Source organism: Bufo gargarizans, chromosome 2 (assembly GCF_014858855.1).
Source record: "Bufo gargarizans isolate SCDJY-AF-19 chromosome 2, ASM1485885v1, whole genome shotgun sequence".
NCBI classification, from domain to species: domain Eukaryota; kingdom Metazoa; phylum Chordata; class Amphibia; order Anura; family Bufonidae; genus Bufo; species Bufo gargarizans.
In genome coordinates, this window is record NC_058081.1 from 721,559,433 (window position 1) to 721,582,107 (window position 22,675).

At 46.9% G+C, this 22,675-nt stretch overlaps 1 protein-coding gene across 1 annotated transcript in view; it reads right to left on the reverse strand.

Annotated features, from left to right (window-relative positions):
- Window positions 1–22,675, reverse strand: part of LOC122926363 — a 504,077-nt gene that overhangs the window by 98,452 nt on the left and 382,950 nt on the right. The window lies entirely within an intron of this gene.

Here is a 22,675-nt window from a genome sequence, read left to right on the forward strand (position 1 = left end):
TAAAAATAAAATCATCATTTTCTGCTAACTTGTGACAAAAAAAATAAAAATCTAGGAACTCGCCATGCCCCTCACGGAATACCTTGGGGTGTCTTCTTTCCAAAATGGGGTCACTTGTGGGGTAGTTATACTGCCCTGGCATTCTAGGGGCCCTAATGTGTGCAAAGTAGTTTGAAATCAAAATGTGTAAAAATTGACCTGTGAAATCCTAAAGGTGCTCTTTGGAATATTTGCCCCTTTGCCCACCTAGGCGGCAAAAAAGTGTCACACATGTGGTATCGCCGTACTCAGGAGAAGTTGGGGAATGTATTTTGGGGTGTCATTTTACATATACCCATGCTGGGTGAGAGAAATATCTTGGCAAAAGACAACTTTTCCCATTTTTTATACAAAGTTGACATTTGACCAAGATATTTATCTCACCCAGCATGGCTATATGTAAAATGACACCCCAAAACACATTCTCCAACTTCTCCTGAGTACGGCGATACCACATGTGTGACACTTTTTTGCAGCCTAGATGCGCAAAGTGGCCCAAATTCCTTTTAGGAGGGCATTTTTAGACATTTGGATCCCAGACTTCTTCTCACGCTTTCGGGCTTCTAAAATGCCAGGGCAGTATAAATACCCCACATGTGACCCCATTTTGGAAAGAAGACACCCCAAGGTATTCCGTGAGGGGCATGGCGAGTTCCTCGATTTTTTTTTTTTTGGCACAAGTTAGCGGAAATTGATTTTTTTGGCATTTTCTCACAAAGTTTTTTCCGCTAACTTGGGACAAAAATTTCAATCTTCATGGACTCAATATGCCCCTCACAGAATACCTTGCGTTGTCTCCTTTCGAAATCGGGTCACATGTGGGGTATTTATACTGCCCTGGCATTTTAGGGGCCCTAAAGCGTGAGAAGAAGAAGTCTGGAATATAAATGTCTAAAAAATTTTACGCATTTGGATTCCGTGAGGGGTATGGTGAGTTCATGTGAGATTTTATTTTTGACACAAGTTAGTGGAATATGAGACTTAGTAAGAAAAAAAAACAAAACAAAAAAAAAAAACAATTTCTGCTAACTTGGGCCCAAAAAAATGTCTGAATGGAGCCTTACAGGGGGTGATCAATTACAGAGGGGTGATCAGAGAGTCTATATGGGGTTATCACCCCACTGTAATTGATCACCCCCCTGTAAGGCTCCATTCAGAAGTCTGTATGATTTTTACGGATCCACAGATACATGGATCGGATCCGCAAAACGCATACGGACGTCTGAATGGAGCCTTACAGGGGGGTGATCAATGACAGGGGGGTGATCAGGGAGTCTATATGGGTGATCACCCCCCTGTCATTGATCACCCCCCTGTAAGGCTCCATTCAGACGTCCGTATGTGTTTTGCAGATCCGATCCATGTATCCGTGGATCCGTAAAAATCATACAGACGTCTGAATGGAGCCTTACAGGGGGGTGATCAATGACAGGGGGGTGATCAGTGACAGGGGGGTGATCAGGAAGTCTATATGGGTCATTGATCACCCCCCTGTAAGGCTCCATTCAGACGTCCGTATGCGTTTTGCGGATCCGATCCATGTATCCGTGGATCCGTAAAAATCATAAGGACGTCTGAATGGAGCCTTACAGGGGGGCGATCAATGACAGGGGGGTGATCAGGAAGTCTGTATGGGTGATCACCCTCTTGTCATTGATCACCCCCCTGTAAGGCTCCATTCAGACGTCCGTATGTGTTTTGCGGATCCGATCCATGTATCCGTGGATCCGTAAAAATCATAAGGACGTCTGAATGGAGCCTTACAGGGGGGAGATCAATGACAGGGGGGTGATCAATGACAGGGAAGTGATCAGGAAGTCTATGTGCGTGATCACCCCCTTGTCATTGATCACCCCCCTGTAAGGCCCCATTCAGACGTCCGTATGTGTTTTGCGGATTCGATCCATGTATCCGTGGATCCGTAAAAATCATACGGACGTCTGAATGGAGCCTTACAGGGGGGTGATCAATGACAGGGGGGTGATCAGGAAGTCTATATGGGTGATCACCCCCTTGTCATTGATCACCCCCCTGTAAGGCTCGATTCAGACGTCCGTATGATTTTTACGGATCCACGGATACATGGATCGGATCCGCAAAAATCATACGGACGTCTAAATGGAGCCTTACAGGGGGGTGATCAATGACAGGGTGGTGATCAATGACGGGGGGGGGGTGATCAGGGAGTGTATATGAAGTGATCAGGGGTTCATAAGGGGTTAATAAGTGACAGGGGGGGTGTAATGTAGTGTAGTGGTGTTTTGTGGTACTTTACTGAGCTGCCTGTGTCCTCTGGTGGTCGATCCAAACAAAAAGGACCACCAGAGGACCAGGTAGCAGGTATATTAGACGCTGTTATCAAAACAGCATCTAATATACCTGTTAGGGGTTAAAAAAATCACATCTCCAGCCTGCCAGCGAGCGATCGCCGCTGGCAGGCTGGAGATCCACTCGCTTACCTTCGCGCGCGCGTTCACAGGAAATCTCGCGTCTCGCGAGATGACGCGTATATGTGTCGTTGAGCACACAGCTGCCACCTCCGGACCGCAGATCTGCGTTAGGCAGTCCGGAGGTGGTTAAGCAAAAGCATTTTTTTTTATTTTCATCTTTTACATTTTTAAAGTAACAAAAAAGCGAAGGGACTGAAGCAAAAATGTGGTCACCCTGGATAGGTTAGTACCTAGTAGCACCCTGTTTGACAAATACCACAGCTTGTAAATGCTTTTTGTATCTAGCCAAGAGTCTTTCAATTCTTGTTTGAGGTATTTTTATCCATTCTTCCTAGCAGATGTCTTCCAGTTCTTTGAGATTGCTTGGCTGCCTTGCATGCTCTGCTCTTTTGAGGTCTATCCACAGATTTCCAATAATGTGCAGATCAGGGGACTGGTAAAACCTTCAGCTTGTGCCTTTTGAGGTGTCACAAGGGTGTCAAGACACATGCCTGACTCCGTTATACCCGGGGTCAGGAAGTCGCAGCGGTTGGCTGCGCGCTCTATGTAGAAAGATAGGGCTGTTTCCTTATGGTAGCTTTCTGGGTTTGCTTTGCAACCCTTTTTGGCTCACTCAGGGATCCGTAGCTCCTTCTCCTCAGCTGTTCCTTGTCCAGCACTCCCAACCTCCTTATATTCCCCTCTCACACTTCTCTGGTTGCCAGATATAGAGCTTTCTGCCTGGACATCTATTCTGACCCTCTGGAGCTGTGTTGCTGCGTTCTCTGGTTGTTAGTCCAGAACGTTTCCCTCCGGATCCCTGTTGGACCTTTGTGGTCTGCTGTGGTCGCCCACCTGGGTTTATGTGTTTGTCTGTATTGTCTGTCCTCTCCCTGGTGTTTTTCCTCTTAGTGTCAGTGGTGCGGACTAGCGATCCCACCGGCCCGTTCACTATCTAGGGCTCATTTTAGGGAAAGCCAGGGTTTAGGCACGTAATCGCCGCACAGGTGAGGAACCCGTCTAGGGACGTCAGGGCAGTCAGATGCCAGCCGCAAGGTGAGTCAGGGGTCACCACCTTTCCCTCTCCCTTGGGCAGGGCTTTCCCTTTTCCTTCCCTGTGCGTGACGCCGGTCATTACATTATATCTGGCCCTTATTTTGTGTAGGTAAAAAAAAATAAAAAAGAATGTTTTTACCTACTTAGAATCCAGTATGGATCCAATTGCTGCTTTGTCAAAGCAATTTCATGGCCTGTCTTTGGAGGTGGCAGGATTGAAGGCATCAGTCCTCCAGCAACAGCAGCAATTACAACTGACCGCAAGCCCAGCGGTTGCTACTGGTAACCAGGTTGTTGCGGAACCCAAGGTTCCTCTCCCTGACAGATTTTCTGGGGGAAGGGACAAGTTTTTGACATTCTGTGAGGCCTGTAAATTATATTTTAAACTGCGCCCTTACTCCTCTGGTAATGAAGAACAGCGGGTGGGGGTTGTTATTTCCCTGCTGCAGAGGGACCCGGAGTCCTGGGCATTCTCTTTACCCACTGATTCCCAGGCTCTTCGGTCAGTGGATGAGTTTTTCGGGGCCTTGGGTCTCATATATGACGACCCTGACCGAGTCGCACTGGCTGAATCAAGATTACGGAGACGCCTACAGGGAGAGCGGCCGGTAGAGGAGTATTGCTCTGACTTCCGTAGGTGGGCTACGGATACCCAATGGAACGACCCGGCTCTCAGGAGTCAGTTCTGCTCTGGGTTATCCGAAAGGGTTAAGGATGCGCTTGCATTATATGAGACCACCTTTTCCCTTGATGCGGTTATGTCCCTTTCTATCCGTATAGATAGACGCCTTAGGGACAGGTTGAAAAAACCGGAGCAATTGGTAACCCCTCCCAAGCAGCAGTTAGTCTGTACGGACTTAGACGAGCCTATGCAGCTAGGAGGAACTACTCGTCAGGTCCATCCTCCTGAGATTCGCCATAGGCGTGGGTTTTTTTTTTTTTGTGGGGCGAGGGGACATTTCATTAATGTCTGTCCTTCTTTCCTCAGAAACAAAAGACCGTCGGAAAAAAAAACTACTAACCCCAGGCTGTGTGGAGGATGTCAGCCGGGGGGTATATGTTTCCTCCATACGTACATCGCAATTTGTGTTGCCAGCGGTTATTGTTTTTGGTGTTAAGACGGAGACTATTTCTTTCTTTCTAGACAGTGGAGCAGGGGTAAATTTGATAGATGCCCATTTTGCCCGCACTATGGGTAGGTCTCTCTGTACGCTACAGAGACCTATTCCCATATTCGCTATTGATTCTGCTCCTCTGTCTCAGAGAAACCTCACCCACATTGTTCATAATTTTATAACAAGACACGGAGGCTCGTATTGCATAAACTCTCTTTACTGTCCACCATAGCAGCAAAGAATGAACAGTACAATGATGAAGACAAAAAACCATAGCAACCAGCTCCACCCTCACAATCCAGTATATATGGGCTCAACCCCCTGGAATCCTCCTCTTTCTTTGCTGCTACCATAGCAGATAAGTACCTCAGTTCCTCAGCTGTTAATTGTGTTATTTGTACAGTTGGGGTTTACTCTATTTTTTCTGTGTGATAATATTTCGCTTCTATTAGGTTTCTTTTCCCTAACGTATTTTTCAGTTGTCCCTTGTGGTTCCCTGTTTATTTGCCTATTTTCTTCTAGGTTCTTTGCCCTGTCCGGGGTTATTTCCCCCCCCCCTTTTTGTATTTCTCCTTCTCGCCGGCGATATTCTCCATCGGCGCTTCCTTATCGCGCCTCCGGTGTGTGTGTTTTCCCTGACACACACACCCCCCCCCCCTCCCTCACCTCAGCGGTTCTCCTTGTTCTGCGGCCGTTCGGCCATCTTCTCCCGTCCCGTTCTTGCTGCGCCCGAAGTCTCGCGATAGTGAGACTTCGGGCGCCATCTTTGTTTCTTCTGTTCGCCGCGATATTGCGGCAGTGCCCTCTTCCCTGAGGGGTATTCTCGCGAGAGTTCCGGCGCGCGCATTCTATCCCTCTCACCGGCTTCTCGTGGGATCTAGGCGCCATTTTCACTGCCGCTCAGCTCATCTCGCCGTTCGGTCGCTCCTCCTCTGGTGAGTCTTTGCCTACAATCGGTTACACCTGATTTCTTTTCCTTATCGCTGTACTTAGCCAGTTTTTTCTCTCCTTTATTCACAGGTTCAGCTGTCCTCTCTAACTGTTCTTACTGAGGCCTGGGGTGACTTACTCCTGCCGCAGTCTCTTTGTACCATGTCTTCTCCAGCCCAGACTAATCACCCTGCCCCCCAGGTGCCCTCAAATTTAGATAGTGCTGCAGTTCCTGTACAACCTACAATGCTTAGTGCGACCCTGCATCAATCCATCTCTGATGCAATTGTCGCAGCAATGGGATCCATGTCCTCTGCCTTGACGCAGTCCATATCCCAGGCCCTCGGTGCGCAGGCTAGTGTACCGGCACCACATGGGGAGACTCCCTCAGCCTCCAGAACATCGCAGAATGATGGTTTAATTCCATCCCAAGGTAACGCGGTTGCCCCGCGGAAAAGAGCCTGCCCACGCCAGGCAGAACGTTCTCGTGCGTGGAAGTCGGCCAGGACCCTACCTGAGCCAGAGACTGATTCCGAGAGGGAATCCTTTGAGGAGGCATTTGACGAGTCGGCATATGACTCACAGGGAGAATTGGCTGATGTGAGGGTAGTCCCGTCCCCTTCAGGACCGTTATCAGCCTCGGCTACTCCGTTAGAGGAGCAAACGCTTCAAGGGGACCTCCTGATAGACACCTTAGGGGAGCCCCTCTTTAACCCTGAGGAGCTCCATCATCCCCGTTCCGCGGAATGGCTCCCGGCTACGCACGTAGCGCAGTATTTGGAGTCCAAGATACGCGCTCCTTTATCCAAGGAGTCGCGGAACAAGTTACGTGCGGAATGTCCACGGCCCTTGATCCCACACAAGGTGTGCGAAACGCCCACAGTGGACCCCAAAATGGTCCAGTTTCTCGCTAAGACGGGTTTTAACCCAAAGAAGGGATTGGATTCTGCCCTTAGGGCCGTCCAAGACAAACTCCTTGATCTCACTGGCCCACTTACACGGATTTTTGATATGGCGGAATCCGCCAAAGCCGAAGGTAGGCAGGTGGATCCCGTGGAATTAGGAGGCTGGATCCAGAGGGCAATTTGTCTGACGGGAAATGTTAACACTTCCCTGGCCATAGAGAGACGAAAGGCCATATTAATGAAAATAGAACCCAAGCTTTCCAATCTAGCTCTTTCTGAGGCGGGCAAGGAGGCCCAGGGTTTGTTATTCGGAGAACCCTTTATCAAGGAACTTGGGAAGTATGTCGGCGCTTTTACAGCGCTGGACAAAGCCCAGACTTCCATGAGGAAGGTCTTTACCCATCGTTTTTCTGGTAGGGCCGGCAGTTCCAGGGGCCGTCTGTCCGGCCGATCCAGTTTTCACTCCCGCGGCTCGGGAAGAGGCTCTTTTGCTAACCGGTCCTCCCTTCAGGATCAACGATACCAACCGTCTTTCTTCCCGTCAAGAGGTTTCCCGGGACGATCTAGAGGATTCCGTGGAGCCCCCAACTCCCGACGACCAATGGGTAAGTCCCAATCTTCTACCTTTGTTCCCTTCGTTGACATGTCTTGTAGGGGGCAGACTCCGTTTCTTTTTCCAAGCTTGGTTAAAGATTACCTCAGACCCTTGGGTCCTGGGTACCGTCAGGGGTTTTGTGATAGAACTCACAGACGTTCCATCGCACCTTCCTCCTCCCCCCCCCGATTGGTTCGTCCAGGCCGACGTTACACCACCTCCATACAGAACTGACCGAATTGGCCCACAAAGGGGCGATAGAGCGCACCTCTGCACTCTCCAGGGGGATTATCAGCAACGTCTTCCTGGTGCAAAAGAAAGGGGGTCAGATGCGTCCTGTCATCAATTTAAGGCCTCTGAACTCTATCGTGAGGTATCGTCACTTCAAGATGGAGGGCATCCATCTTTTACGAGACATGCTCTTGCCAGGCGACTTGATGGTCAAATTAGACCTCAAGGACGCGTACTTGACGGTCCCGATTGCCCCGGGGTCCAGAGACCTCCTCCGCTTCAGGTGGGGAGAGGAGATATGGCGGTTTACTTGCCTGCCTTTCGGCCTATCCTCCGCCCCGTGGTGCTTCACCAAGGTGATGAAACCAGTGGTGGCCTGGCTCCGCAGCAGAGGAGTCCGCATGATAATCTATTTGGACGACATTCTCATCATGGCTCAGTGTCGCTCTTTACTTCGCAGGCACCTTTCCATGGCTGTCACTCTTCTTTCAGATCTGGGATTCATTATCAATCAGGAGAAGTCTTGCCTGATTCCTTCCACATCAATGGAGTTCCTGGGATTCAAAGTGGATTCGATTGCCCTTACGCTCAGTCTGCCTCTGGCCAAAGTGCGCAGCATCCGCAAGGAACTTCGCCATGCCTTGATTCGTCCGGCTTTGTCCCTTCGCCATCTGGCTCGCTTAATTGGGCTTCTGGCTGCCTCCATCCAAGCGGTGTTCCCAGCCCCTTTGCACTATCGGGCCCTTCAACGGCTCAAGATCGCCCACCTTCATGCGGGTGCCTCTTATGCCGACACCATTTCCTTGGACAGGGAGACGAAAGACGAATTGCGATGGTGGATCCAGAATCTCTCGATCTGGAACGGCAAGGCGATCTTTGGTCCTCAACCCGACCTGATCATAGAATCAGACGCCAGCCTACACGGGTGGGGGGCACACTGCAATGGAGTGTCCACAGGGGGTCCTTGGTCTCCAGAGGAGACCCGCCTCCATATCAATGGATTGGAGTTGTTAGCGGGTTCGCTAGCCATTCGCAGTTTCGCCAATGGCGTTGTTACGACTTGTATCAGACTGCGGATGGACAACGTCTCCGCAGTTCGATACGTCAACGGCATGGGCGGAACACGCTCCTCAGTGTTAACCTGCCTGGCGAAGGATTTCTGGGAGTTCTGCCTTTCCAGGGGCATCATGGTTGTAGCGGAACATCTCCCCGGTCTCCACAACGTCTTAGCAGACTGGAGTTCTCGCTACATTCGGGATTCCAGCGATTGGAGGTTGGATGGGACGGTATTCCAGGCTTTGTCATCTCGTTGGGGTCTTCCCTCTATAGATCTGTTTGCGTCCAGGCTGAACGCTCAGGTGCCCAAATTCTTCAGTTGGCGGCCAGACCCTCTTGCAGAGGCGGTGGACGCGTTCCTGCAGTCTTGGGAGGGGTCGCTGATGTATGCTTTCCCTCCGTTTGCCCTCATTCCACGGGTTCTTCTTCAAATTCGGCGACAATCTGCGGAGGTGATCCTGGTACTGCCCCTGTGGAGATCCCAGTCTTGGTTCCCTCAACTGTTGGACCTCTTGGTCGATTTTCCTCTTCTCCTTCCAGATTTCCCCTCCCTCCTTCTGGACCCAGCGGGGGACCCTCACCCCCTCTTGCAATTGGGTACCCTTCGCCTTCTCGCTTGCAGGGTCTCGGGATCCCCAGGGAGAGGCCAGGCGTTTCAGAGACGACTGTCTTCCTACTGGAGAGCGCGTGGGCCCCAGGGACGCGACGTGCTTATAGAGCCGCTTGGGACTCTTGGGCGCGTTGGAGCGGAGAGTGCAATGTGGATCCCGTTCGAGCACCTGTAGGCTCAATTCTATCCTTTTTGTCTTCACTCTACGATGCAGGTAAGGCCTATCGTACCATCAATCTGTACAGATCGGCTATCTCTTCTCGACACGAGGGTTTTCAGGGTTGTCCTGCGGGTCAACACCCCCTTGTGTGTCGTTTGTTGAAGGGGTCTCGCCTGTCTCGTCCCCCCAGACCTAGGTTTTCGGCCACCTGGGACGTGTGTGTGGTGTTGAATTTTCTTTCTGGATGGTCATCTAATTCCCAATTGTCCCTCCGCCAGCTATCCGCTAAACTGGCTACATTGTTTTGCTTGGTCTCTTGTAAGAGAGTCTCAGATGTGCGAGCTTTGGATGTCGACGCTCGTTCGTTTACTCCGGAGGGCGTGCACTTCAACATTTCCAGACGGACGAAAACTAACATACGCTCGGTGGTGTATCCTTACTTCCCGCACTCACCCCAGCTATGCCCAGTGGCCTGCTTACAGGAATATGAGTCTCGCACTTCGGCGTTACGTTCTCCGGATGTGCCCCATTTGTTTGTGTCTTTTCGCAGGCCGCATTCTCCGGTCACCAGTGTTACGCTTTCGCGTTGGGTGAAGTGGATTCTTGGCCTGGCTGGCGTTGACACGAGTATTTTTACGGCACATTCAGTTCGCGGTGCATCGGCTACTTCTATGACTGTTTCCGGAGCCCGCCTTGAGGACGTCATGAGGCTTGCAGATTGGTCCAGAGTCTCCACTTTTCGGGAGTTTTATTTCCGACCTCTGTCACACGCTTTTGAGTCCGTAATTTCTCAGCTTTGAACTTGCAATACGAGCCTCCGTGTCTTGTTATAAAATTTCATGATTTTCCTATTTTATGACGTAAAGTCATGATTTTATTAAAGACACGGAGGCGAGTATTGCCCGCCCTTCCCCACCCTGGGTTCCTGGAAAGTCTTAATTTGCTATTGTATTACATGGTATTGTGTTTTGCACAAGTGCGGTGGTTATGACTATGTCTATTAACTGCGTTCTTACTTGCAACCAGTTGTTTTGTTATCCCATTTGTTTCTACCCTCAGGTTGAGTCGAGCTTACGCTGGGAAGTGATCATCCTAGTTCCTGTTCAAGTTGGTCTCCGCCACTGGTTCGTGGCCTCCTTCTGTTGAGGACGTCATGTATGAAAGGTTATTTCTTCGGTTCGGATCCATGTCGAGGTTCCAGTTACAGTGATCTTCGTGTTGCAGTGGTCTTGCAAAGAAAGAGGAGGATTCCAGGGGGTTGAGCCCATATACTGGATTGTGAGGGTGGAGCTGGTTGCTATGGTTTTTTGTCTTCATCATTGTACTGTTCATTCTTTGCTGCTATGGTGGACAGTAAAGAGAGTTTATGCAATACTCGCCTCCGTGTCTTTAATAAAATCATGACTTTACGTCATAAAATAGGAAAATCATGAAATTTACACCTTCGGGTAGGGGACCACCATAACGAGATGCTTTCATGTTATGATTCTGGAGGGGCTTCCCACTCCGGTAGTGCTGGGCCTTCCCTGGTTGGTAGCGCACAATCCAGTGGTGGATTGGTAGGCCAGGGAGATATTGGAGTGGAGTGAGCATTGCAGAGAAAATTGCTTGAATAGCAGTTGCTTAGTCGCCTCCATAGCTACCCTACCTACATTTATTTTGGATTGTGAGGACGTTTTTTCTGAAAAGGGTTGTCAGAAGTTACCACCTCACCGTCCTTATGATAGCCCGGTTAACCTTATTCCCGGCGCAAAATTACCCAAGACCAGGTTATATAATCTTTCGGGTCCAGAGAGACAAGCCATGAAAGATTATATCTCCTAGAGTCTGGCTAAGGGACACATCAGACCCTGGCTGCAGGGTTTTTGTTCGTTAAAAAGAAAGATGGGGGTCTGCGTCCTTGCCTAGATTTTCGCTAATTAAATCGGATAACCATCCGAGACCCATACCCTCTTCCTCTCATTCCTGACCTGTTTAACCAGATTGCGGGTGCTAGGTGGTTCTCCAAACTTGATCTTAGGGGGGCCTACAATCTGATTCGTATCAAGGAGGGGCATGAGTGGAAGACAGCTTTTAACACCCCTGAGGGGCATTATGAAAATCTAGTTATGCCTTTCGGTCTGACCAATGCTCCTGCCGCCTTTCAACATTTCGTAAATTACATTTTTAGTCATCTAATCGGCAGGTTTGTGGTAATATACCTAGATGATATTTTAATTTATTCGTCTGATCTGAGAACACATGAGGAGCATGTCAGACAAGTACTGCAGGTCCTACGGACGAATACATTTTATGCTAAAATTGAAAAATGTGTCTTTGCCATTCAGGAGATACAATTCCTAGGTTATTTTTTATCTGCTTCAGGTTTCCGTATGGATCCTAGGAAGGTCCAGGCAATTTTAGATTGGGATCTTCCTGAGAACCTCAAAGCATTACAACGGTTCTTGGGCTTCGCAAATTTCTATAGGAAATTCATTTAAAATTATTCAATTATTGTAAAACCCCTTACTGACATGACTAGGAAGGGGACTGATTTTTCTAAATGGTCTGACGCCGCTAAAGTTGCTTTTTCTTCTCTAAAAGAGAGATTTACCTTCGCACCTGTTCTAGTCCAACCTGATGTCTCTCAGCCTTTTATTGTTGAAGTCGATGCATCAGAGGTGGGAGTGGGGGCGGTGCTGTCTCAGGGTCCGTCTCCTGGCAAATGGCGTCCTTGTGCTTTCTTTTCTAAAAAACTATCTGCAGCAGAAAAGAACTACGATATTGCCAATAGGGAACTATTGTAGTGTCCCACTAGGTAAAGGTGGGCACTACACAAAAAGGGGTTAATGTGTTTTATTGCATTTGTGTTTTTTCCCTCTGTTAACTGGGTGTCAGGCCTGTCAGGGTGCAGTTTAGCCTCCCAGATGTTAGAGGGAGCTAGAGAGCCCTAGATATATATATATAGGGAGGCCCAGACAGGGGAGAGTTAGTGTATTTCAGGGGACTAGAGGAGTTACCTCATCAGCCTGAAGCTCCTGAGGCTAAGCTTAGCTCAGTTGAGATACCCTAGTGGTAGGAGAGCACCTCCTGGGAGCAACCCACAGTTTCCCTACTAGAAGAGAGGAGAGCACAACCAAGTACAGTTAAGTAGCCTGATGGGCAGAACACTATAAAGTGAAGAGCAAGGGTCTATACTAAAGGAAGGAATTTATACCAAGGATTTAAGCCAGGATTTAGGCATCCGGGCCTTGGGATCCAGCCAGCTAGACTAGCTGAGGGAATAGAGCAGCATTGCACTGCAAAGCATTTGCCCTCCAAGTATCTTGCATGACTTAAACCTGCCATCATTGTGAAGTAAGCCTGCTTGGGACATTGTGTTCAAGGGACTGCATCCTCATCTGTAACTTCTGTAATAGACTGTACAAAGTTGGACTGTTTACCGTTTACCAAGTAAAGCAACGTTTGATTCACCATACAATCTGTGTACCTCAATTACTATTCTTACCAACCGGTGTGCCACCATTACAGGCACTGGCGTCACGATACTTAAAGGGACCTTGCCTCAGGCACTCTAAACACCTGCAACAACCAGGGCACCTCACCCAACATCAGGCCAGGTCTCTACACCCAGAGTGTGCCCCAGAGGAACTAGTGTCTGCCTCTCATTCACTGCTGCATGCCTGCCCAGGGTCCTCCAAAAGGTGAGTAACCCTCGATTGCCCATACCGTGACCTCACTGTCGCTATACCCTGCAGGTCTGGCGTGCTGCACTATTAGCTATTAAATTAGCGTTTGAAGAATGGCGTCACTTTTTAGAGGGGGCAGTCCACCCCGTCACGGTGATTACGGATCACAAAAATCTTCTGTACCTCGAATCAGCTAAGCGTCTCACTCCTAGACAAGCTAGGTGGTCGCTATTTTTTACCAGGTTTAACTTTGTTATTACCTATCATCCTGGGGCAAAAAATACCAAGGCTGATGCACTATCTCGTTGTTTCCCTGGAGGGGGTAATGTGAGTGATCCGGTGCCCATTCTACAAAGAGGAGTGGTTGTCTCTGCTGTACACTCTGCTTTGGAGGGGAAGGTGTTAGAGGCCCAGGGGGACGCCCCGGTCTCTTGCCCCTCAGAGAAATTGTTTGCACCGTTGAACCTGCGTTTCAAATTATTAAAGGAACATCATAATTCGGCACTTGCTGGGCACCCGGGTAGAAAAGCAACCTTGGAGCTATTGTCTCGTCGTTTTTGGTGGCCAAGGTTGCGTCAGGATGTATTGGATTTTTTGTCTTCTTGTTCTACCTGTGCGCGCGCAAAAGTTTCGCATACACGTCCTGCAGGGTCTCTATTACCACTCGTCATTCCCAATAGACCATGGACACATCTGTCAATGGATTTTATCACTGACTTACCTTTGTCTGCGGGTAAAACAGTTATTTTGGTAGTAGTGGACAGGTTTAGCAAAATGGCACACTTTATTGCGTTACCCGCACTACCTAATGCTAAGACTCTTGCTCAGGTATTCATCAGTGAAATCGTGAAGCTTCACGGGGTCCCTTCCGATGTTGTTTCGGATCGGGGTACCCAGTTTATTTCTAAATTTTGGAAAGCTTTTTGTTCCCGTTTGGGGGTTCACTTGTCGTTTTCCTCAGCTTTCCATCCTCAGTCGAATGGACAGACTGAGCGTACCAACCAAAACCTTGAGACATATCTAAGATGTTTTGTGTCTGAAAACCAAGAGTTGTGGTCATCATATTTACCGTTAGCTGAGTTTGCCATAAATAATCGTCGTCAGGAATCCACTGGCAAGTCACCATTTCTTGGTGCATATGGTTTTCATCCCCAATTCTGTACTTTCAAAGAGGGGGGTCTTCTGGGGTTCCCGAAGAGGAACGGTTTTCGTCATCTCTTTCATCGGTATGGCAGAAGGTGCAAGCTAACTTGAAAAATATGGGAGGTAAATACAAATGCATGGCTGATAAGAGATGGTCGCCAGGTCCGGACCTAGGAGTGAATGACTATGTGTGGTTGTCTACTAGGAATATTAAATTAAAGGTTCCCTCTTGGAAACTGGGTCCTAGGTTCATTGGCCCTTACAAAATTGTAGCCATCATCAACCCCGTGGCTTTTCGCCTGGAGCTACCTCAGACCTTTAAAATCCATAACGTCTTTCATAAGATGTTACTCAAAAAATATGTTCCACCTCTAGAACCGTCACCGCTGCCACCCCTCCTGTTGTTGTGGATGGTAATCTAGAGTTTCAGATATCCAAAATTGTTAATTCTCGTCGGGTCCGCCGCTCTCTTCAATATCTGGTGCATTGGAGAGGTTACGGTCCCGAGGAAAGAATGTGGGTTCCTGCGTCTGAGGTAAACGCCGACAGGCTAGTTCGGGCTTTTCATGCCTCTCATCCTGAGAGACCTGGTCCTGAGTGTCCGGAGGCCCCTCGTAGAGAGGGGGGTACTGTAACGAGGGTGTCAAGAACCACGCCTGACTCCGTTATACCCGGGGTCAGGAAGTCGCAGCGGTTGACTGTGCGCTCTATGTAGTAAGATAGGGCTGTTTCCTTATGGTAGCTTTCTGGGTTTGCTTTGCAACCCTTTTTGGCTCACTCAGGGATCCGTAGCTCCTTCTCCTCAGCTGTTCCTTGTCCAGCACTCCCAACCTCCTTATATTCCCCTCTCACACTTCTCTGGTTGCCAGATATAAAGCTTCCTGCCTGGACTTCCATACTGACCCACTGGAGCTGTGTTGCTGCGTTCTCTGGTTGTTGGTCCAGAACGTTTCCCTCCGGATCCCTGTTGGACCTTTGTGGTCTGCTGTGGTCGCCCACCTGGGTTTATGTGTTTGTCTGTATTGTCTGTCCTCTCCCTGGTGTTTTTCCTCTTAGTGTCAGTGGTGCGGACTAGCGATCCCACCGGCCCGTTCACTATCTAGGCTCATTTTAGGGAAAGCCAGGGTTTAGGCACGTGATCGCCGCACGGGTGAGGAACCCGTCTAGGGATGTCAGGGCAGTCAGGTGCCAGCCACAAGGTGAGTCAGGGGTCACCACCTTTCCCTCTCCCTTGGGCAGGGCTTTCCCTTTTCCCTCCCTGTGCGTGACGCCGGTCATTACATGAGGTCGTCTATTGTGGATTTTAAAGTGTGCTTAGGGTCATTATCCATTTGTAGAAGCCATGCCCCTTTTCATCTTCAACTTTTTTACAGTTGGTGTTATGGTTGCTTCCAGAATTTGCTGGAATTTCATTGAATCCATTCTTCCCTCTACACGGGAAATATTCGGTGTGCCATTGAGTGCAACACAACCCAAAGCAAGATTGATCCACCCACATGCTCAATGGTTGGAGAGGTGCTCTTTTCATGAAATTCTGGGCCCTTTTTTCTCTAAACATACCTTTGCTTATTGTGGCCAAAGAGTTTTATTTCACCCTCATCGGTCCATAGGACTTGTTTCTAAAATACATCAGGGTTGTTTAGATTTTTTCTAATGCAAAATTTTGTGGTTAGGACTCAGGAGACGTTTTCTACTGCTAACTCTTCCATGAAGGCCATATTTAGGCAGGCTGAACAGTAGAACAATGTACCACAGCTCCAGAGTCTGCTAACTCCTAAAGATCTTTTGCAAAGCAAATGGGGGTTCTGATTGACCTTTGTAGCAATCCTACAAGCAGCTGTCTCTGAATTTTTTCTAGGCCTTCCAGACCTTCTCCTGACTTTCACTGTTGCTTATAACAACCATTGAGGAAATGGCAACCTGAAACCATTTTGCTATCTTCTAAGAGCCTTCTCCTGCTTTATGGGCCTCAGTCATTTTCATTTTCACAATGTTAGGCAGCTGTTTAGGCTAGTTTCACACTGGCGGCGGCCTTCTCCGGCAGGCTGTTCCGGCAGGGGAACAGCCTGCCGGAGAAGGCTGCCGCTAGTTCACCGTGCCGCCTTGACTATAATGGAGGCGGCAGGAATAAAACTATGACATGGAGAAGGCTGCCACTAGTGTGAAAGTAGCCTTAGAAGAACCCATGGCTGTTGTTTTTTGGGACAAAGTTAGAGGATTCTGAGTATTTATAAAGCTTTGAAATTTGCATCACTTAGCATTTCCTAATAATGATTATGAACAAGCCTGAATTCTAATAGGCTATTTAAGGTTGGAGAACTCGTTCAAAGTTATCTGAGTGCTCAAATTTCTTTGGGCTCCCATATTTTTGCAGTCCTTCCCTTTTTTTCACTTCAAAATTGAACAAAACAAAAAGAAAAAATCTACTGATATTGCTCAAAATCTTGAAAAGTGTGTTTCTTCTTTAATGTTATGCCTTTTGGAGATCATTTCATCTTCAACTTGCTTAACCCCTTAATGACCAGGCCATTTTGCACATTCGTGACCAGGCTGATTTTTGGAAATCTTTATGTGGTAATAACTTTGGAATGCTTTCACTTATCCAAGCCATTCTGAGATAGTTTTCTTGTGACACATTGTACTTCCTGTTAGTGGTAAATTTATAAAAAACAAATTTGGAAAAATGTGTAATTCATTTTTAAAATTTTAATTTCTCTGCTCTTAAAACAGATAGTGACACCTCACAAAATAGTTATTACCGTATATTCCGGCGTATAAGATGACTGGGCGTATAAGACGACCCCCAACTTTTCCAGTTGAAATATAGGGTTTGGGGTATACTCGCCGTATAAGACTACCCCTCCAACAACATTTACTTTGGCATCAAGATCTGCAGGTAATTGTTGTGCAATTTCCGTCTTTGGCCTCAGTACCATACTGTGCCTTTCCAAGACTCTAGTACACCAGGATGCAGTGGCCTTAAATCTGTTGCTGTGATCTGGGTTAGATTTAGCCACTGAAGTGCAAACAAACGTATTTTATTTTGTGTCACTACATAACCGTTTTGGCGATGCTCATTCACCATGTCTGCTACATGTTTTTCGAGTTTTGGCCAATGTGGGGTGCCTCTCCTTAATGCACACTTACCCCTTGGCATACTCTTTAATGCTTTTAATTTTCTTTCCAGTCGCAAACCATCTTTTCTGTTACTCCATATTGTCTTGCAGCAGCGCAGTTATTATGTTCCATGGCAAGGGTTACAACTTTAAATTTGAAACTGGCTTCATATTTCTTTCTTCTTGCTGGTAGAGCCATGATGGGGTCTTGACTGTTAGCCATTTGTATACTGTACTGTATGTACTGGCGCTATACTGTATGAACCGATGCAGATACTGGTGCTGTACTGTATGTATAGATACCGGTGCTATACTGTATTCACCACCACATGTTTCTGCTCCCCAGATAGACTCTGTTTTTTCACCACAGATAAGATGCACACCAAACTTCATTAGAGATCCGCCAACATTAGAATTGGCTGAAGTGCAGATGCTCCTGCTCCCCCCCTGCCTTCCCTCAGAATCGCCAATCCAACCCAGTATACAACAACCAGCCAATCACAGCAAGCGATGTACCGGTATTTTCTGTGCACACTGCATACAAAGCCTGCTTGGGTTGGGTGGGTCAGCTTTCCGTGCCTGCCCAGCCCTCCCTGTCTTCAAGACGATCTGAGCGGTAGTACGCAATGTGATACTGCCGGCATGAGAAAACCACTGAGAGCAGGAAGAGGGGGCTGCTTCAGGAGCGGCTGGCCGGGATGCAGCACACGGTGGCTCAGCAAGAGGGCGCCTGTCCCTGAAGCTGGAGAAGGACAGCTTCTCCAGTCCGGCTAGGAAGTAAGTTTCAGCACGCCGTATACTGGCATATGAGACGACACCTGGCGTATAAAACGACCCCCGACTTTTGAGAAGATTTTCATGTGTTTAAAAAGTAGTCTTAGGCTACTTTCACACCTGCGTTCGATCGGATCCGTTCTGAACGGATCCGCTCATATTAATGCAGACGGTGGCTCCGTTCAGAACGGATCCGTCTGCATTATAACTTAGAAAAATTTTCTAAGTCTGAAAGTAGCCTGAGCGGATCCGTTCAGACTTTACATTGAAAGTCAATGGGGGACGGATCCTCTTGAAGATTGAGCCATATGGTGTCATCTTCAAGCGGATCCGTCCCCATTGACTTACATTGTAAGTCGGAACGGATCCGCTTGCCTCCGCACGGCCAGGCGGACACCCAAACGCTGCTTGCAGCGTTCAGGTGTCCGCTCACTGAGCGGAGCGGAGGCTGAGCGCTGGCAGACGGATGCATTCTCAGTGGATCCGCCTCCACTAAGAATGCATTAGGGCCAGACGGCTGCGTTCAGGGCCGCTTGTGAGCCCCTTCAAACGGAGCTCACGAGCGGACACCTGAACGCAGGTGTGAAAGTAGCCTTATACGCAGGAATATACAGTATTTTACATTTCCCATATGTCTACTTTATGTTTGCATAATTTTGTAAATGCCATTTAATTTTTAAAGACATCAGAAGGCTAACCCACTTTTTTAAGGACCAGTTCAGTTATGAAGTCACTTTGTTGGGCTAACATAGTAGAAACCACCCATAAATTACCCCATTTTAGAAACTACACCCTGAAGTTATTCAAAACTGATTTAACAAACTTTGTTTTCAGGTGTTTCAGGAAAATGAAGATGACATTTCTAAATGTAACAGTTTTGTCAGATTTTAAATTTTATTCAGTTTATTTCTGTAACATAGCAAGGGTTAACAGCCAAACTAAACTCAATATCTATTACCCTGATTCTGCAGTTTACAGATACATCCCATATGTGGTCAAAAACCCCTGTATGGTCGCACAGCAGGGATCAGAAGGAAAGGTGTGCCATATGGTTTTTGAATTTTAGTCACCATGCCACATTTGAAGCCTCCCTGATGCACCCTTCAGTAGAAACTCCCGAAAAGTGACCCCATTTTGGAAACCACAGGATAATGTGACAGTCTTATTGGTACTATTTTGGGATACATGATATTTGATTGCTTAATTTTATGCTGTTTGTGAGGCAAGTTGACCAAAAATGGCTGCTCTGGCACAGTTTTTATTTTTTAAGATGTTCACCTGACAGGTTAAATCATGTGCTATTTTTATAGAGCAGGTTGTTACGGACGCGGAGATTCCTAATACGTATTTTTTTTGTTTCAGTTGACATAATAAAGCATTTTTGAAAAAAAAATTATGTTTCGTGTCTCCATTTTCTGAAAGCTATTTTTTTGGGGAGGTCTTATGTTGGGGCTCATTTTTTGCAGGATGAGGAGACGGTTTGATTGGTACTATTTTACCTTACTATATTACACTTTTTGTATGTAAGATAACAAAAAAATGACTTTTTTGTCCGTTTTTTTTTTTTTTACGGCATTCACCTTAGGGGGTAGATTATGTGATATTTTTTATAGAACAGGACCTCGGCATGGAAGGGGTTAAACGGCCGCCATCGATGCCCGCACCAATGTTGGCCGTTATGGCAGAGTGTCAACTGTATGTTACAGCTGACACTCTGCTCTGCCGGCCATCCTGAATAATTGTTGGGGTGGGGAAGAGGTGGTGGGGCACCCAGATGATTATGGAAAGGGCTTTGAGTCCCGCTCATCATCCTGAATGGAGAGAAGGGGTCAGGGCATTATAAACACAACAGATGAATGCTACGACTGGTCAGTCAAATCTAACTGACTAATCACAGTGATCTAAAGGCAGGGACTGCTGTGATTGGTCCCCTGCTAAGTGCCTGGACAGTTCTGCTTTCTGTAAGGCTCCATTCACACGTCTGCAATGTGTTTTGTGGATACAGGGAGCCACGGATCCGCAAAACACGGAAAGCGGCAATGTGCATTCCGTATTTTGCGGACCGCACATTGCCGGCACTAATAAAATATGCCTGTTCTTGTCCGCAATTGCGGACAAGAATAGGACATGTTCTATTTTTTTACGGAAACACGGATGCGGAAGTGCGGATCCGCAAATGTGGATGCGGACAGCACATTCCAGCCCCATTGAAAATGAATGGGTCTGCACCCGTTACGCAAAATTGCGGAATGGATGCGGATCCATTTTGCGGACGTGTGAATGGACCCTAACACCCGTTTAGATGCCGGGCTCTTGCAGTGATACTTTGATCTCATGACGTACTGTATAAGTCATGATGCGGTAACTAACACCACATCATGACGTACACAGTAGTAAGATTTAACTGTTCACAGTAACAGGAATTTTGACCAGGGGTACCCAAACCTTTGCATGTCACTATAAATGACTGACATACCGAAATATTACTTTATTATACACAGATTCCCAAATAGCATTACATATTTATAATGGCTTGTATAAACACCTGCTGGTAGCCCTCTTTTCAGTAAGGTATACCCCTAACTGTAAGACAGGCCTTAGTCCCTATAAGGCCTTTTTTGGGTCAGCCCCTAGGACAGGATTGTATTTTCCATAGCAGCTCCAGAGGCAACATGGTTGTCTGACAGATTATGTGATCAGTTTGCACAAGCATTTGACTAAAATTCACTCGAGTTTTTGCTTGATAAACTACCAGATAAAGTACTAGAAACCCACCCACTGGAGATTGGGTGGTGGTAAAAACACACATTAGAAAAGTCCTCAAACCCTGTTATGATGGTCCATTCCAAGGGTTGCTAAACACAAGCACATCAGTGAAGCTCAAAGGAAAGCCTAATTGGATCTACGCCAGTCATTGCAAGAAAGTGTTGAGTCTTGTGTGCTGTTGTTCCCCCTTGTGTGACTACTGATCCTGACTCAAAGAATATGGATTTCAAATGAGATGGTAAAATTAGGTTTCTGAGCTGTGAAAAAGTTGTGTAAAAGGAAGAACAAACCTGTTACAGCCTGATACTTCCAGTCCAGTGACCCATGGAGAGTATTGTCCAAAGTTTCCTAGTAATAATAGTTTTTATGTTCACAATAATCGAGATGCCACCACTTAACATCGGACCCATATATTTTGTATTAGGGAAAGGTGAGAATCTGACTTCCCATTGTATAAGTCCATTATGAGGGAGTCTATCCAATAGGGATAGGTTGTCTCCAAAGTGGTGAAACAACCAACCGGTACAATGGGACAGATTGTAGAACCTAGATTAGGGACAGCATTAGGCCAAATGAAATGGCTTCAAAGCATTGACTGATAGAGATGTGGATATCATTCTTGATTAATTAAGATGGCCCCCCTATCATCCATTCGAAGTTAATGCCTTGTTCACTTAAGTTCCAAGAGGACCCTCCTTCCTGATGTGTCATATATGACGTATGCTGTACTGCTGTTAGAGTAAAGCCATTGCAATATGGCGCTTGCACTTAGATGTTTACATAGTTTGCATACCAAAGTTAGTAAAACAATGCACAATGCGCAGATGCCAAGTGTTATCTCTTTTCTTATTATTATATTCTCGCCAATGAAACAATGCCATGAGCCTCAGGGGGGGGGGGTGCCCCTTCTCATGTCCTTATAAACTGCTTCACTTCCTTTAATAAATGAGAAACTGCTTTGACCCTTGCCTTGTGTCAGCGTGGGTTCTTCCATTCATGTAAAATCCTAGGATCAGAACAATTTGGAGCAGTAGAACAAACAATAATTAGCCCCGATTGAGGGAATCTTCAACAATTTGGTGCCCAATGTGGGGCTTGGGAGAATCTAATGTCACTAGCCGAAGATTTGGGTTCCCGGAGCATGGTGGATGACACTTGAGGTCTGGAACTGCAGCCCCAGCTAAAAAAGGTAAGAAAATTGGTTATTTTGCCTGCCTCTCGCTGTATTCCACCTTGCTGCGGTGATCTGTTCAGCTGTTGATGTTATTTTTTGACTAGCAGCCTCGGCTGATGTAAAATCCCAAGTCCTTTGAACCATAGATTGAAAGAGAAAAAAGATTTGCTCTACTGTGGGTACTTCTAATCTGTCTGTGTTTCGTATCAGGCAGTAGTGTTGAGCGTGAATATTCGAATTGCGAATTTGTTTCTCGAATATCGTAACTTCGAGATTTCGCGAATATTTCAAATATAGTTCTATATATTCGCGAAATCGAATATTCATTTTTTTTTTCATCTGAAAATATGATTTCTCCCTGCTTCTTGCTTGTGGGTCAATAAGCCATTGGCCCACAAGCAACTTAAGCAGGGGGGAATCATGTTTTCATATGGAAAATAAAATGACCAATATTCTAAAAAACGAATACACAGCAATATAGTGAATATATTAGTTAATTAGAATTTTGGCATTATTTTTTCATATCTGTACAGTTGTTCGCATACTCCTCCCCGACAAGCGTCCCCGTCACCATGGGAACGCCTGTGGGTTAGAAAATACCATCGGACCTGAGATCGCGAATGCTCAGATCCGATGGTATATTCTATAGCACAGGCGTTCCCATGGTTACGGGGAAGCTTGTCGGGGAGCAGTATTCCAAAGTCGAATAACAGTACACATAAATAACAGTCTATATGTGTATCTTACGAATATTCGTAATATTGCTCTAACTTCGTATTTTAGAATATTCGCAATATTCAAAAAGACGAAGTTAGAGCAATATTGCGAAAATTCGTAAAATACACATTCAGACTGTAATTTAGCTAACATAGTGCTATAGTAATTTTTTTTAATAGTGTATATATTTT